The sequence below is a fragment of the Akebia trifoliata genome, unplaced genomic scaffold (assembly GCF_017979445.1).
Source record: "Akebia trifoliata isolate Shusen 1 unplaced genomic scaffold, ASM1797944v1 Contig00901, whole genome shotgun sequence".
NCBI classification, from domain to species: domain Eukaryota; kingdom Viridiplantae; phylum Streptophyta; class Magnoliopsida; order Ranunculales; family Lardizabalaceae; genus Akebia; species Akebia trifoliata.
This window is the reverse complement of record NW_028237317.1, coordinates 1-14,854: the sequence shown is the minus strand read 5'-3', so window position 1 is coordinate 14,854 and position 14,854 is coordinate 1. Positions and strand designations below refer to the sequence as shown.

The window sequence follows — 14,854 nt, the reverse complement described above, 5'->3', positions numbered from 1 at the left end:
CCAAAACCCATAAAAAAATTCAAAGAATTCAGATCTAAGAAAGAGATACTTCAACTTGGAGATCAGAAATCAGATTCGATGACAGAACAAAGCGAGGAATACTGTACAAGAAGTTGTTCTATCAGATCTGAGGGAAAAAAAAACTATTGCGTTCAGAAAAGGTAAGTATTTTTTATTTTTTTTATTGATTAGGTCTTTTTAGCAATGTAATTTATTTGGGAAATTAGTAGAGACCGACTTTAACCGGACGGGGTTGGTGCCTAACACCTTCCAACCCCGTAATGTGATCTCCGAATTCAGTTTTTTCTCTGTTCTAAATTAGTTTTTTATCCGTTTAGAGTCAGTATTCGGTTCCTAGACCGTAATAACTAGGTGGCGACTCCCAAACCTCAATGGTCAAAAGCGGATCCGCGCATCCCGTGGATCGAGGGCGCTTTCACCTACTCAGGATATCTCCTGCTGGTTTGGACGTTATGGGCGAGTCTCACCCTTCCAATTCGATGAGGCGGGGAACCTCGTTACTATCTTGGACTGAGTCCTTGGTGAACTCATGGAAGCTGGGTAGACTATAGACTTGGACCAACCCAGAACAACTGGTTCTTCTGCTCAGGGGCTAGTAATCTACTTCCTGTCTTACCTCCTAATCTGCCTCTTGCCCCTGTTATTGATGCTGATCAAGACAAGGCAACTGGTCATCCAAATCCATACCAACCAGTCATCTACAAACGAATGAAAACCTATTATTTGGTTTCAGCTTGTGCTTTGCTTTTGCTGCTATTCTTGTACTGTCTCATATTTGGGATTTCTCTTATACTTTATCTTGATATTAATGGGAAAATTTTGTTTTAACACAACAGTTGTTCTATCTTTAACATCAAACGTCACTTCTTCATACTGTTTACGTTGCATACACAATCTACTAAAAAACTCAATTTGCTAATCTGCTTTTTAACTTGGCATAAGTTTCAACATTATGCATATCTGTTTTTTTGCATTGTTTGCTTTACTTAAACCAATTGCTAATATGCTTTCAATGTGAACTCTATTAATATTGTTTGCACTGCACATTTTACTACTAAACTGCTTATATTACTTACAAATGCTAAAATGCTTGAACTGTTCACATTTACTACATCTTCCCCCCAGGTTCTACCTTATGTAAATTTATGTAGGTAAAACCTTTTTAAAAAGAAAATAACTACACTAAACTTTGAAGAGGTTCCTTTGAGTTATTGTCCTTTTGGAAGTCTTTAACTCATTTTTATATTTTTGCTTCTAAGATGGCTATTCTTCTACATTTTTATTATTTTGTGGCAAACTGCAATCGTTCAACAACTTTTTTCCTAGTCATTAGTAGATGTATCTGAGGATTTATTTTTTTGCTAAATAAATCTCTTTGCTGTATCACTCAGGACATAGCATAGTCATCTAGTTCTTTGCTCTACTTGTTAAAACAAAGGATGGTTGTAAGGACTGGACTCTAGAATGAGCCAACTAAATGTTAACTTACTCGTGCCAGAGTAGGGCTTTGACCAATTACTTACTCTGCCAATTAAGGTAGAGAAGACCCACGTAGACCTAAATCCAGGTGGGATCCATCTTTAGTACTACTATACTCATGATAGAGTAGGGCCCCGACCAGTTTCTTACTCTACCAATTAAGGCAGAGAAGACCCACGTAGGTCCGAGTCTAGGCAGGATTCATCTTTAGTGTTCTTGAACTCATGATAGAGTATGACCCCAACCAGCTTCTTGCTCCACTTGTTAAAACAGAAAATACCCATATAGGTCCTGATCCAAGCACGATCCACATTAGTACTTTTATTACTCGTATCAGTGTTGGGCCACGACCAGCTTCTTACCTTGCCCATTAAGGTAGAAAGGACCCACTGAGGCCCGAATCTAGGTGGGATCCATTTTTAGTACTAAATTACTCTCGTTATAGTAGGGCCCCAACTAGCTTCTTACCCTGCAAATTAAGACATGGAAGACTCATATAGGCCTAGATCCATGGGGGATCCAACTTTAAGTGCTATTTTAATCTCATCAGAGTAGGGCCCCGACCAACTTTTTGCCCTACCAATTAAGGCAAGGAAGACTCACGTAGACCCAGATCTAGGGGGGATCCAACGTCACATGCTAAATCCTTGTGTATGCTACTGGTGATCAGAAAAGATTTTTTATTGATAGTATCTTTTCAAGTTACATGTATTCCATGGTCTAATCAGCTCCTGATCGGTTATTATAATCAAGTAATAGACTCCCTTCTGGCCTACTCTTGCTTTCGTGTATGGTCCTTCCTAGTTAGGACCCATTTTGCCACTATTATACTTTTTCGTATTTTGAAATACTCTATACAACACTAGATCTCCTTCTTTAAATTGCCTGTGGCGGACTTTCTTATTGAAGTAGTTTTGTATCTTCTTATGATAGCTCTCTTGCCTTATTAACAATGCTTTTCGCTTCTCTTCTAGTAAATCTAATTCTACAATTATTTGTTGGTTGTTCTGGTCAGTTTGTACTATTTTGGATCTTATTGTGGAAAAACTATTTTTGGTTGGAATTACTACCTCTATTCCATTAGCCATAGTGAACAGAAACATCCCTGTGGAGGTTCTGGCAGTTGTCCTTTAAGCCCGTAATACGCCATGAAAGACCGCTGTTTATCTTCCCTTTGCTTCTCCCAGCCTCTTTTTTAGTGTATTTATCAGCACCTTGTTGGTAGTTTCAGCCTGTCTGTTTTCCTGCGGGTACTGTGGTGTGAAAAATAACTACGTTATTCTGTACTCTTTATAGAAAATTTTGATCTGCTCTCCTGCAATTGTCTCCCATTGTCTGAGACTATAGTATATGGCAGACCAAATCGACAAATTATGTTTTCCCAAAGGAACTTTTGAATTTCCTACTGGCATATTCTGGCTAGAGGGAGTACTTTCGTCTATTTGATGAAGTAATCTGTTGCCATTAGCAGGAATGTTAGGTTACCTGGTGCCCTGGGCAATAGGCCTACTAGATCAATTCCCCATTGTACAAACGACCAAGGGCTGATGAGAGAGTTGAGCTGCATTGTTGGCTGATGGATTATTCTTTAATGTCTTTGGTACTTGTTGCAATGCTTGACGTGCAGAACTGCATCCTTCTAAATAAGGTCAAAAATACCCCTAGGAAAGTATTTTGTGGACTAGAGACCTTGTCCTTAAATGATTCCCACAATCACCTTTGTGGATATCGTTTAGCACATCCTTTGCTTTCACTGGCGTTAAGTAAGGCAGGATTGACTCTCCTATTGATTTCCTATATAGAATCCCATTTAGGGTAATGTATCTCTTTACCCTGCTCTTGACTCATCTGGCTTCTTTTGGATTGTTGGACAACTCCCCTTGCTGCAAGAACGTTAGGATTAGGATCATCCAGCCTTGATCTCCTACTACAGCTACCACGCTGACCAATTTCGACTCGTCTATTATAGGACTTTCCTGGTAGTCCAATGGCAGTTCTCTCCAATTTTGTCTTGTCAGCATTGATGCTATGTAGGTTAGGGCATCTGCATGCCTATTGTCTATCCGCAGTATGTGCTCTACTTTGATTTTCCCAACTTGTAGTATCGTAGATTTGATTTTCTCCAAATAGAGCTGCATCTTGGGATCTCATACTTCAAATGTCCCGTTGATATAATTAACTACTAGCTACGAATCATTGTAGACTGTTGTCTCAGTTACCCACAACCTTGCCAACAAATTGAGGTTGAGCATCATTGCTTCAAATTATACTTCATTATTTGATGCTTTGAATCTGAGTTTGACTATCTTTTCTATCTTGGAGCTGTAAAAAGTGAACATCATCACTCCTATTCCCGACCTGTACAAGTTTGAAGATCCATCCACGTAGACTTTCCACCCTAGATGGTTATTCATTTCTTGCCCTCCTTCTACATATTCCAGTTCTTCTATTAATAGATCCATTTTTTCTTCTACCAATAAATCTACCACTACTTGGCCTTTTAGCGAAACCCTGGGCTTATACTCAAGCCTAAACTTTACTAGCTATACAACTCATTTTTCCATTCTACCCGATCCCTCTATCTTTCCTTAAATGGACTTCAAGGGGTACTCTGTGATTACCTGCACTCGGTGCAGTTGAAATATGATTTTAGGCACAAAGTTGTATAAACTAGTGTCAATCCCATCTTCTCTAGTCTAGAATAACATGTCTCGGCATCGATGAAGGTCTTGCTTAAGAAATTGATAGGTTGCTCTGCCGTTGTCCCATCCTTGATCAAGACTGAACTAAGTGTGCACTCTGTAATAACTAGGTATAGTCCTAGTTCCTCATCTACTTCTGATTTGGAGAGTATAGATAGTCTACCCAAATATCTCTTCAACTTTATGAAGGCTTGTTCATATTTGTCTGTCCATTTGAGCTTGGTATTCTTCCATGACAATTGGTACAGTGGTCTGCACTTATTTGAAGATCTAGAAATGAATCAGTTAAGGGCTACTACTCTTCCTAGTAACTTCTGAACTTGCTTCTGTGTTTTCGGGGAGGGCATCTCTATTAGTGCTCTAATCTGGTTTGGGTTGGCCTATGTACATTTCTTCATGACCAGGTAGCCTAAGAACTTCCCCAAAGTCAATGTGAAAGTGCACTTTTCAGGGGTGAGCTTCATTCCATTTTTTCTTACTTGAAAAAAAACCTCTTCCAAATCAGCAACGTGATATTCCTTTTTTTTTTTTAAAATTTTTACTAGCAAATTATCAATGTAGACTTCTGTAGTCTTGCCTAACAGATATCTGAAGAATTTTGTTAATAGTCTTTGATAAGTTGCCCCTGTGTTTTTCAGCCGGAAGGACATAACTTTGTAGTAGTAGAGCCCTAGCTCAATGATGAAGGCTGTCTTCTCCTGATCTATCGGGTTAAGCAGTATTTGATTGTAGTCAGAATAGCTATCCATGAAAAACAAACCTTTTGTGGCTTGAAGTCACATCTACCAACTGGTCTATCCTCGGCATAGGAAAGCTGTCCTTAGGGTAGGCCTTGTTTAGATTTGTAAAATCTATACAGACTCTAACCTTCCTATTCTTTTTCAGTACTACTATGATATTTACTATCCAATCAAGAAACTGTACTTCCCTGATGAACCTACTTGGATCAGCTTGCTCACTTCTTCGTTTACCACTTTTCTAAATTATGATACTAATCTCCTTGGCTTCTGTTTTACTGGCTTGATAATTGATTCCACATTCAAGTGATGGTAGATCACTTTTGCGCTAATCCCCAAGATCTCCTCTATGGACTAGGCAATAACATCTCGGTTCCTTCTTAAGTATTTTGTTAGTTCTTTTAGCTCTTTTAATGCCAGTTCTACTCTTATTCTAATTTGCCTACCTTCCTTTACATCCACTATCTGGACATTCTCTAGGCATGGGGGTTTTCCGGGCTAGTTTCCCCCCCACTATAACTGTTATTGCTGGATGTTACTGAAAGCGCCCTCGATCCGCAGGGTGCGTGGATCCGCTTTTATTTTTGAGATCTGGGAGTAGCCACCTAGTTATTACGATCTAGGAACCGAACACTGACTCTATAAGAAAAATAACACTAATCTATGAAAGAAAATACGGGTCCGGGGATCACGTTACTGGGTTGGAAGGTATTAGGTACCAACCCCGCTCGGCAAATGCCGGTATCTACTTTTTCCTAAATAAAACTACATTGCTAAAGAGACTTAAATAATAATAAAAAAATTCACCTTTACGAACGTAATAATTTTGTTCCCTCAGATCTGATAGAACAGCTAATCATACAACACTCCTCGCTTCGTTCTATCACTGGATTCGCTTCAGATCTCCAAGACGAAGTACCTCATTCTTAGATCTGAATATTTCTGATTTGTTTATGAATTTTTGGGTGTTTTTGAAGGGTTTCTAGGTGTTTTTTGAGCTAAAGTTGGAGTATGGATGTTAAGTAAGGAATTGGGACTTCAAAATTAGGGTTTATGGGAGGCTAGGAAAGTTTTTTGACCTACTTTTCTTAGGGTTTATTTTTTCATCCGAAAATAGGTTGTAGGGACCCCTATTTATAGATTTGTTTAGGTGCCTTGTAGATAGAGTTAATGTTTAATTATAATTGTAGAGTTAGTGTTTAATAATAATTATTTTAAATAGATTTATAATTTAATTAGAATTGTTTTAGGTAGAGTTATTATTTAATTAGGATTGTTTTAAATATAGTTATTATTTAATTAGAATTCTATTAGGGTTTTGACTTTTAGTCTCACTTGATTGATTTTAAGATTTTAACTTTAGTCTTACTTGATTGAATTTAATTTCTTGACTTTAGTCTTACTGGATTGACCTTAAGATTTTGGAGAAACCCCCTTTATTATATATTTAATTCTTTGGGCCCCTAGATGGAGGGGTCCTTTAATAAAATCTGGGCAACTATCAACAATTTTGCCTAAGAGCTTGATTGATCAATTTTTTTGGTTTAAATTTTTAAATTAATTTTATTAATATTTAACTTTACATTATTTAATTTTTTTTTTATTAATTTCAGAATTTTAAAATTTTTAATTGGAAAATTACCATTTTGCCCCTGAAGAGAACTTTTGCATTTCAAGTCGATTTTTTATGTTCCAGGATGTTTTAGAATCAATTTTTTGTAAGGAATTCAATGGGAATATTGGTTTGTGTCATTTATGAAATTTTTTACGAGAAATGGTCGTGAACTTTATGAGGGGTATTTTCGTAATTTTATCAAATTTTGTGAAAATTGCCAAAATGATTTATTTGGTTTCAATTTATTATTTTATGTATTTGAAAGGATTTTCCTAAATGTAATGTAGGCTCTAGGGATGTTTTGAGATTAGGGGTATTTTGGTAGTTTCATCATTTGTTAGTGATTTTTACTGTGAAGCTTCATTTTGTTTGCAAGATGATGATTTCTATGTTTTTGGGGTTATATTTTCCTAGCGTATCATGGTTTCTACAATTTTGTTAGTTCGAGATACCTCATCTGAATTTCTGAAACATATCTAGTAACAAATAACGCATTGGAATGATCATCCATCATTGGAAATCGTTGCAATCGGGTTGACGAGTTGATTAATTAGGGGAATACAAAAATGGGGTGTCTACAGTTACCTTCGGAAGGCTCCTCCTTATCTAGCGTTCACACCTGGGTTGCCACCTGATCCCTTCGTATATTCCACATCCCTTGTGGCATTGGAAACCTTAGGACCTGATAGTACGTAGAGGGAACGACCCTCATCTCACGTGTCCACCATCTGCCCAGGATGGCATTGTATAGTGAGCTTGCCTTGACAACCATGAACCTAGTCATCAATGTTGTTGGTCCTGCCTGCATGGGCAAGATAATCTTCCCTCAAGGTTGTTTGTTCTCCCATCAAACCTAATCAACGGTACTCTTGCTGAAGTGAGCATGCTTCTACTAAGACCCATCTTAAGAAAGGTCGAAGCATATAAAATGTCGACAGAACTACCGTTGTCGATCAGCACTCTCTTGAGAGTGAAGGTGCCTACCTGAAGGGTTACCACCAGTGTATCATAATGGGGTATCACTACCCCCTTCCAGGTACTTATCCATGAAAGCCTTGGTTTGCTCTTCGTAGGGTTCTATCTGCTCTATAGGCCCGCTTCTTATTGTGTAGACGTGAGCTAAGTGCTCTACTCTCGTCTCTTGACTCTTTTGTCAATCCTACTCTGGCCTGACTTTCTACTCTCCTGCCTAAGTACAACATATATTACTACTACCCTTCCATCCTACCCTTCAATAGGTGGCTGATCAGGCTTCTTGTTTCTATTTTGGGGTAGATTCTCCTTTTGCCATCTAGGTAGGTTTTTTAGTTTGTCTTGCTCTTCCAACCTCTGTAGAAACTTTCTCAAGGCCTGGCACCTATTGGTGGTGTGTGCTCGCACCTTGTGATACTCGTAGTATCGCTTCTCTTGATTTATCTGATCTCGAGGAAGTGGTGCTGGCCATTCAAAATAAGGCTCATTCACGATGAGTGGTAAAATCTTACTAGGGGGCATAGAAAAATACGTCTCCTCTCTCATCCGGTTGCTGTCTTGTTTGAGCAATCTCTTTTTACTTTGCTGTTGTGGCTGATGCTGCTTACTGGGTTTCACCATAGTATGTATTACCTTTCTCTTCCCGGTTTAATTTCAGGGATCATGTTCTAAGCGAATATACTTTTCTACTCTTTCGAATAATTCGTTTAATGCTTCTAGTCTCTTCTTCATAAGAGACTTATATAATCCTGAACCAGATGGCAAAGAGTTTTTGAACGCCACAATGGTTGTTCTCTCATCACAGCTTTCTAGGAACATTTCTTGTTCTTTGAATTTCCTGGTAAACTCTTTGAGGCTCTCCCCATAGTGCATTCTCATGCTGAGCAGAGCATCTACGTCTTCGTCACTTCTTCTGTTACTAATGTAATGTGTTACAAAGGTAGTACAAAGCTTCACGATAGAAGCTATAGATCCACACGGCAATTTGTGGAACCATTTTAACGCATTCCCTTACAAATTGGAAGGGAACAATTTACACATTAGTCATTCGTTTCCTTCCCACAAGGCAAGTATCTGCCAAAAGTGGAAAAGATGCTCTACTGGGTCTTTTGTCTTTGAGTAAAGGGTGAAGCGTGGAGGCATAAATTTTTTTGAAATCTCCCTCGTCAATATTTCCACTGTAAAAGGAGACTTATGAATTCCCCTGACAACTTATGCTACCGTTATGCCAATATCAACACTCTTTATCATCTCTTTCTTTTTCCTAATTATCTCTTTGATCACCTCTCGAGTCAAACCCACTACGGGCTCTGCTCGAGTAGTTGCAGTAGCAACTTCTATCCCTCATTTTCCCATCGGGATTGAACATTGAGCACTTCCTTCTGTATTAGAAGCGCGATCATCTTCAGTAAGAGGTTAAGGATTTCTCGGTGGGAGATCTTGTCTCGCTAGCTATTGGTTGTCGAGATGTTGACTCAGATTCTAATTTTGTTAAGCTAAGTCATCCATCTTTTTTCTGCATCTCTTCTTGCTATTTACTCATAGTCTCTAACATTGTCAAAAGTTGAGCATTATTGATTGGTGCCACGGGTGGGGATGCATCGACTTCAGTGGTTCTTGTGGATCTCACCATTGTTTTGACTAAAATCAATATGCTGTTGGTGTTCCCACAGATGACGTTAGTTCTGTGCTATCAGAATTTGGTAGATGGTATTGATGGACTCTGCCTCACTGATCCGAAGTCACTCTTGTTACCTCCATTTTCGTGTTGATGTAGTACCTGTCAAAATCACTCCGACGCTTAAGTTAGAGAAGTAGAGGAATAGTTTAAAGAATTGGTTAGACCTCCAATCTACCAAAAAGATCCTTTCTTCTGTGCTATTTATGGACCCTTATTGTAAATTAGGGTTTCCCCCTCTCATGGATGGTGAATCCGGGGAATTCCCTAATTTTGTGGATTTACAAATAAAATGGGGATCTTCTGGATTGGTTATACTATACTGGGGAAGAGCTCTTCTGAGATCTCTGGGCTTGATGTGCACATATCAAGTCTGTCCTGCTTGGCAGACCAGGTCTCATTCAGTGCTGTGCTATGCTTTTAGCCATACTAGGAAGATCTCTACTCTGACTTGCCCTGCTGAAGGGTAGTGCCCATATGCTGGTCTACACATGGTACCACTTAATTGGCCTGGATACGTGTACGGCTTGGATAATTGTGCAGTTATTTCCCTCTACAGATATCTATATTTTTTTGTTTATTAGAATTGCATTTTGCTTAGAGAGGCTTATTTTGGTTATCTAGTCAGAGGATCATTTAGTTTTATTTTCTATTTATGTTTATTGATCTATTTTTATTTTTTGAAAAATCCTGCACCTATGGGATTGTTTTATAAGAGGGAGTTCTTGTAAACTCTCCAAGCTTGAGTTTGGAAGAGATTCACTCTTTAAAGATCTAAAATGTAACCAAGAAGAAAAGGAACCTTCATGAGATGGGAGAAGAGATATGTTTCTAGAGCAATGTGGCTAGATGTTACACTACTTAATGCATGATTGATCTAAGGACAATTGGGGACTATGTCATAATGGTTAAATTAAGACCTTGATTTTGGGGAAAAACGACAGTTGTAAGTAGTTGTTTTCAACGAAGGATTGCAGCAGTCGCTGCATAAAAAACGACTCAACTTTTATAAGTTTAATAAATCATGATTGTTATTTTGTTGATGTCATCTGGACTGATTCATCAGTGCTTTGTGTCCAATCAGTCTTTTTTCCCTTTTCTTTCCCATTCAACTCGATCTCTAGGGTTTTATTTTGATTTTGCGGCTCACACCCATGATCTCGCACATCGACTCTTTACTCTCTCTCTCTCTCTCTCTCCTCTCTCTCTCTCTCTCTTCTCACACATACTCAATTGGATTTCACCTATCTTGGTTTGATCTCTTCGATCAGACACAATCGGATTTCAAAATCATTGATCGTGTTCTTTCTTTTGGATCTACTTCGAGGTTCAATTCAATGCAAGATCACCAATTGATTTGAAACAGAGCTTCCCTAACGATTATCTTCCAATTGATTTTCATGTACACATCTTATAATCAACAATCAACTTCACAAAATGATTTATTTGTTTTGTTTCATTAAATTTTGGGATTTGTGGAGAGTTTCGTGCTGATATCTGAGTCATTTGGAATGTTGAATCATTTGGAAGGATTTTGAAGAATTACATATGAAGATTGGAAGTATGATTCAACTTTTTGTTTTTTTGAGTTATTTTATTTGAGCACTTGAAAATTATTTGACTTGGATAGATCTAGCAAATTTCTTTTTTTGATTTTAGAGGAATCTTGTGAAATCATAATTTTGTTTCTTTAACAGTCTTGAATTTGTGGAAGAAAAAAAAAAGGTACTTCGGTGTTCTTCGATGCATTTTAAATTTATGATTTTTTTAGTGAGAGGATAAATATCTATTGTTGAGTGGTGGAAAGGCTAGATTTAGTATTTTTTTTTCTTTACTTGAAAAAATCTTTGCAATTTAAGAAAAAAATAAAAATAAATTCAATTGAGGCAGAAAAATTAGTTTTTTTTATGGAGGAGCAGTTTGATGCCCATAGGTAGCTGATCCATACGAAAACATTGAAGCAAATTAAGGGAATTTTTTAAAATATTTTGTAAAATTGATTGATGATTATAAGATGTGTATATGAAAATAAGTTTTCTAAGAAATCTATTGATATAAATCTGAGGCTGTATTTGTTTTATTTTTATAAATGCTTTCTAATTGCATTTTATATAACAATGATTGCTCTAATTATTTTTAGGTTCAAATTTGTATGAGCATGTGGCTACTTGTTCTAACTGTTAATTTCTTATTTTGGTTTAGTGGAATGCGTGTGAGACATTGAAGGGCGAGAAAGAAGCAGAAGATCATATCAAGCAGTTCACTCCCAATGAAGCTGGACAAGATGCTGTTGGTAAGTAGTTCATGTTTCTACTTATTTTGTATCATATCATATTTTTCTTTCAGGGGAATAAAATGTGGACAAAGTATTGGCTTCTCCATATCATGCATTGGCAGTAGTCCAAAATTCACTCCATTCTGATATTTTTAATCAGATTGGATGGTTAGGATTTTGTCCATGTATGAAAATTATACCCACAAATCTTAGAGAGGATCATTAATTGCAGTTAACATTGGTAGGATGAGAATGGATGGGGCATAATAACACTTTCATGAAATTGGACTTAAATTGGTAAAGCAAAACACAATCATGGAGAGAGAGAGAGAGAGAGAGACAGAGAGACAGAGATTACCTAATTATCTAGACTACATTTAATTCAATGAATGATCAAGGAATCAATCAAAGTAATGCGTATACGTGAATATATGCCCCCTCGCCTACTTTCATTTCCAGTCTTGATTGTTACAAGGGGAGCAACCCTCTTGAAAAATGTCACTGATCTGAACATTTGAAGCATAGATCCCCCCAATCTTCCATTCCTCAAGTAGAACTTTATGTGCCCAAACCCACTTCCCATCATACCCTCCTCACTATGTGAAAAAGGCCCATATTTGACGGTCTTCGCCCATCAAAATTTGAGAAATTTGACGGATCCTCCCGTCAAATATTCTCTTGTAGAATTTTTTTTTGACGGTCCTGGACTATTAAATTATTGGAGAATGGACTTCCAAAAAAACAAAAAAAAAATCCATAGAGTATGACCGTCAAATTTGGAGGTTTAACAAACAATAGCACGATCCTCTAATTCACCAATCACAATGAACGAAATAATAAAAAAAAAAATCAGAAAAAGAAAAAACAAAAGAAAAATTATAAAACAAGTTCCAAATTGAACTAAATAACCCAAAATTAATATACATGAAAACCTCTTTGTTAAGATCGAAAATTCTGTCGAAGCTACAAATAACTGACAATAATTAAACTAAATAAGACCAAATGATATTGAAATTACTGGATCGGCAACATCTTTGGTGGAGGTCGGTGTTATTATCATTGTAGATTGGGGAATGAACCCTTGTGCTTCACGTGCCGCTTTTTCCTTGGCCTTTTTCGCCCTTTCCAGCACATCCTCCTGCATGCAGCATTTCATTGCAAGAAACAATAAATCAATCTCTTTGGCAACCAAACCAGGCAGAAGTGACATGGCCAAATCCAATAGCTGGGCCCTGCATTAAGAGGTATGATGCTTAAAAATGTTAGTGTGGAGTGTTTTTACACCTAGTTTAGGATGGACGCATGTCATCTCACAAGAATGTGTTTGAACTTAGTGTGAAGCAACTATACTAACGTTCAAAAATATGCCTTAAATACAGTCAAATAGAGAAGCTTGATCTTACCTCATAAATAGGAGTGTCCTTATTTTTGTCTTCTGCAACTGTTTTGAGTGTTTGCTTTGGTCCTTAACTCATAATCTCTTTATACCTCAACAACAACTACTGCAACAAAGACTGTTGTCTGCACCGTCGGTCCTGTTTTCAACAACAATGGCTGTAGCTCCTCATAAACAACTGCAAACAGTTTATACAAGCAATTATTAATATCAATTGAATTTGTTTTCTTTTGGGAATTTCTACTCCAGCTTCTTTTGTAGATTTAAGGATTTAATCCTAAAAGAAGAAGATTTCTTCTCTAGCTTTCTTGTAGATTTAAGGATTTACTCCTGATTCAAATATGCTGTGTCATTTAACAGAAATTGTCGAAACCCAACAATTTCTTGGAAATTGTCTTCTAATGGGGCTACTACCAAATCAATACTTCCCTAAACATTCATGAGATTGATAAAAACGTGTTTTATTTTATTTTTTTAACTTAAAATATGTGAATTATTCCAGAGAATAATACTTTCATTGAAGAAGAAAAAAAATTTGTAAATTTTTTACTAATAAAACGGCAGATTGCTAACAAGGGGCCCAACTAATTGTGTTTGAATTCAACTCCCCCAAGGGTCTGCTCTCCATTCTTGGTCAAGTCAATTATTATTTTCCCCAATGGTGGCTCTACTGGCTCTTTAGTCCTCCCAACTACTCAACTAGTAGTCAGACTTAATGTAGTCAATGATATAGTGTTGGATAATAATTAAATAAGTCCAAGATACCTTCTTCCATGCCCCCCCCCCCTTAGATTTCTCTTCTAATTCCAGCATTTTACCTATATTTCCAAATAAATAACATTTCATGAAAAAAAAATGCTGCAACACTTGTACATTCCACCAAACATTTGCATACCAAGTATCATTGGGAAAACAACATCTGCAGTGCTAGAGAGCATCATAATTGTTGTACTGGACTGGCGTTGTTCAAGCTAAAGAGATATATTGCATTTAAGATTTAAGCAATAAAAGAAAACAATATGTAAAGTGAGGTATGTGCTTCATGACTGTTCAACTTATAGCTTCTTTTCTAAGTTTTAGGTTTATGAGAAAATTAAGTAAACGACAGTTCAAAATCACAAAAGCTGGTATTGGTAACTCTCTTTTCACTGTATGATACCTGCACTTCATCAGACGAAGTTCCTCCTCCACGAGCACAAAGTAGTTATGCCTGTAAGTACTCTAGTTGCTGATGCATTCTTTGCATCTCATTGGATATTGGATCTCTGTTGACCTATAGAACAAACAAGAATGCCCATATGTGACCAGCGTATATGAGAATTAAAACCAGATAACCTCCCCTGTATAAAGTATATTGGGAAAAACAGAAATAGTAAACTGAAAAATTACAATGGGCTTATTTTGAATATTATGAGCACGATTGGCATATTTGAGAGTGCTGAGAGTTTCCTCTGCATTGATATCTGCTGGGCTGATGCACACTATAAGAGGGCATAGTTTGGAAGATGTTAGAAAAGCAAGAAAGAGATTAGCATTTTTAAAATTTTAGCTAGTTTCTTAGCAGTTCATTATTATTATAACTGACATTGAAAACAATAGTTTAAAGTTGTGTCATATTCCTCTTTGTATGTAAGGAATAAGGATATCATCATGGCTAAGAAATATTCATGGACAAGCATCGTCGTCAACTTATGAGTTATCCAAACTTTTCAAACTACCACAAACCTTTATTGAGCCTTCAACATGGATCCAAATTACATCAACAAGCATACAGTCCAATGCCCCTCCTGGAACTCGACAAAAAAGACTGGAATTTACCTGGTAATTTAAAAAAAAAAATGAAAGAACTAGAAAATAATACGAAGGATCGGGACAACAACCATGGATCCGAATTCCTTTACTGCTGGCTATTAGAAGATATTGTCAGTCCACCATTAACCTGGTTCTTAAAAGGAACAAATAATAAGTAGCTCATTAAC

The 14,854-nt window shown here is 37.0% G+C and overlaps 2 long non-coding RNA genes across 2 annotated transcripts; both read right to left on the bottom strand.

The window, feature by feature from the left end:
- Positions 1-12,337: 12,337 nt before the first annotated feature.
- LOC147380887 (uncharacterized) lies at positions 12,338-13,889 on the bottom strand. Its single transcript, XR_015174985.1, has 2 exons — positions 12,883-13,889; positions 12,338-12,711 (listed from the first exon to the last, which is right to left on the bottom strand). It is a non-coding gene; the product is annotated as an uncharacterized LOC147380887 (long non-coding RNA).
- A 9-nt stretch (positions 13,890-13,898) lies between these two features.
- Positions 13,899-14,849, bottom strand: LOC147380886 (uncharacterized). Its single transcript, XR_015174986.1, has 4 exons — positions 14,756-14,849; positions 14,601-14,662; positions 14,265-14,356; positions 13,899-14,148 (listed from the first exon to the last, which is right to left on the bottom strand). It is a non-coding gene; the product is annotated as an uncharacterized LOC147380886 (long non-coding RNA).
- Positions 14,850-14,854: the final 5 nt, after the last annotated feature.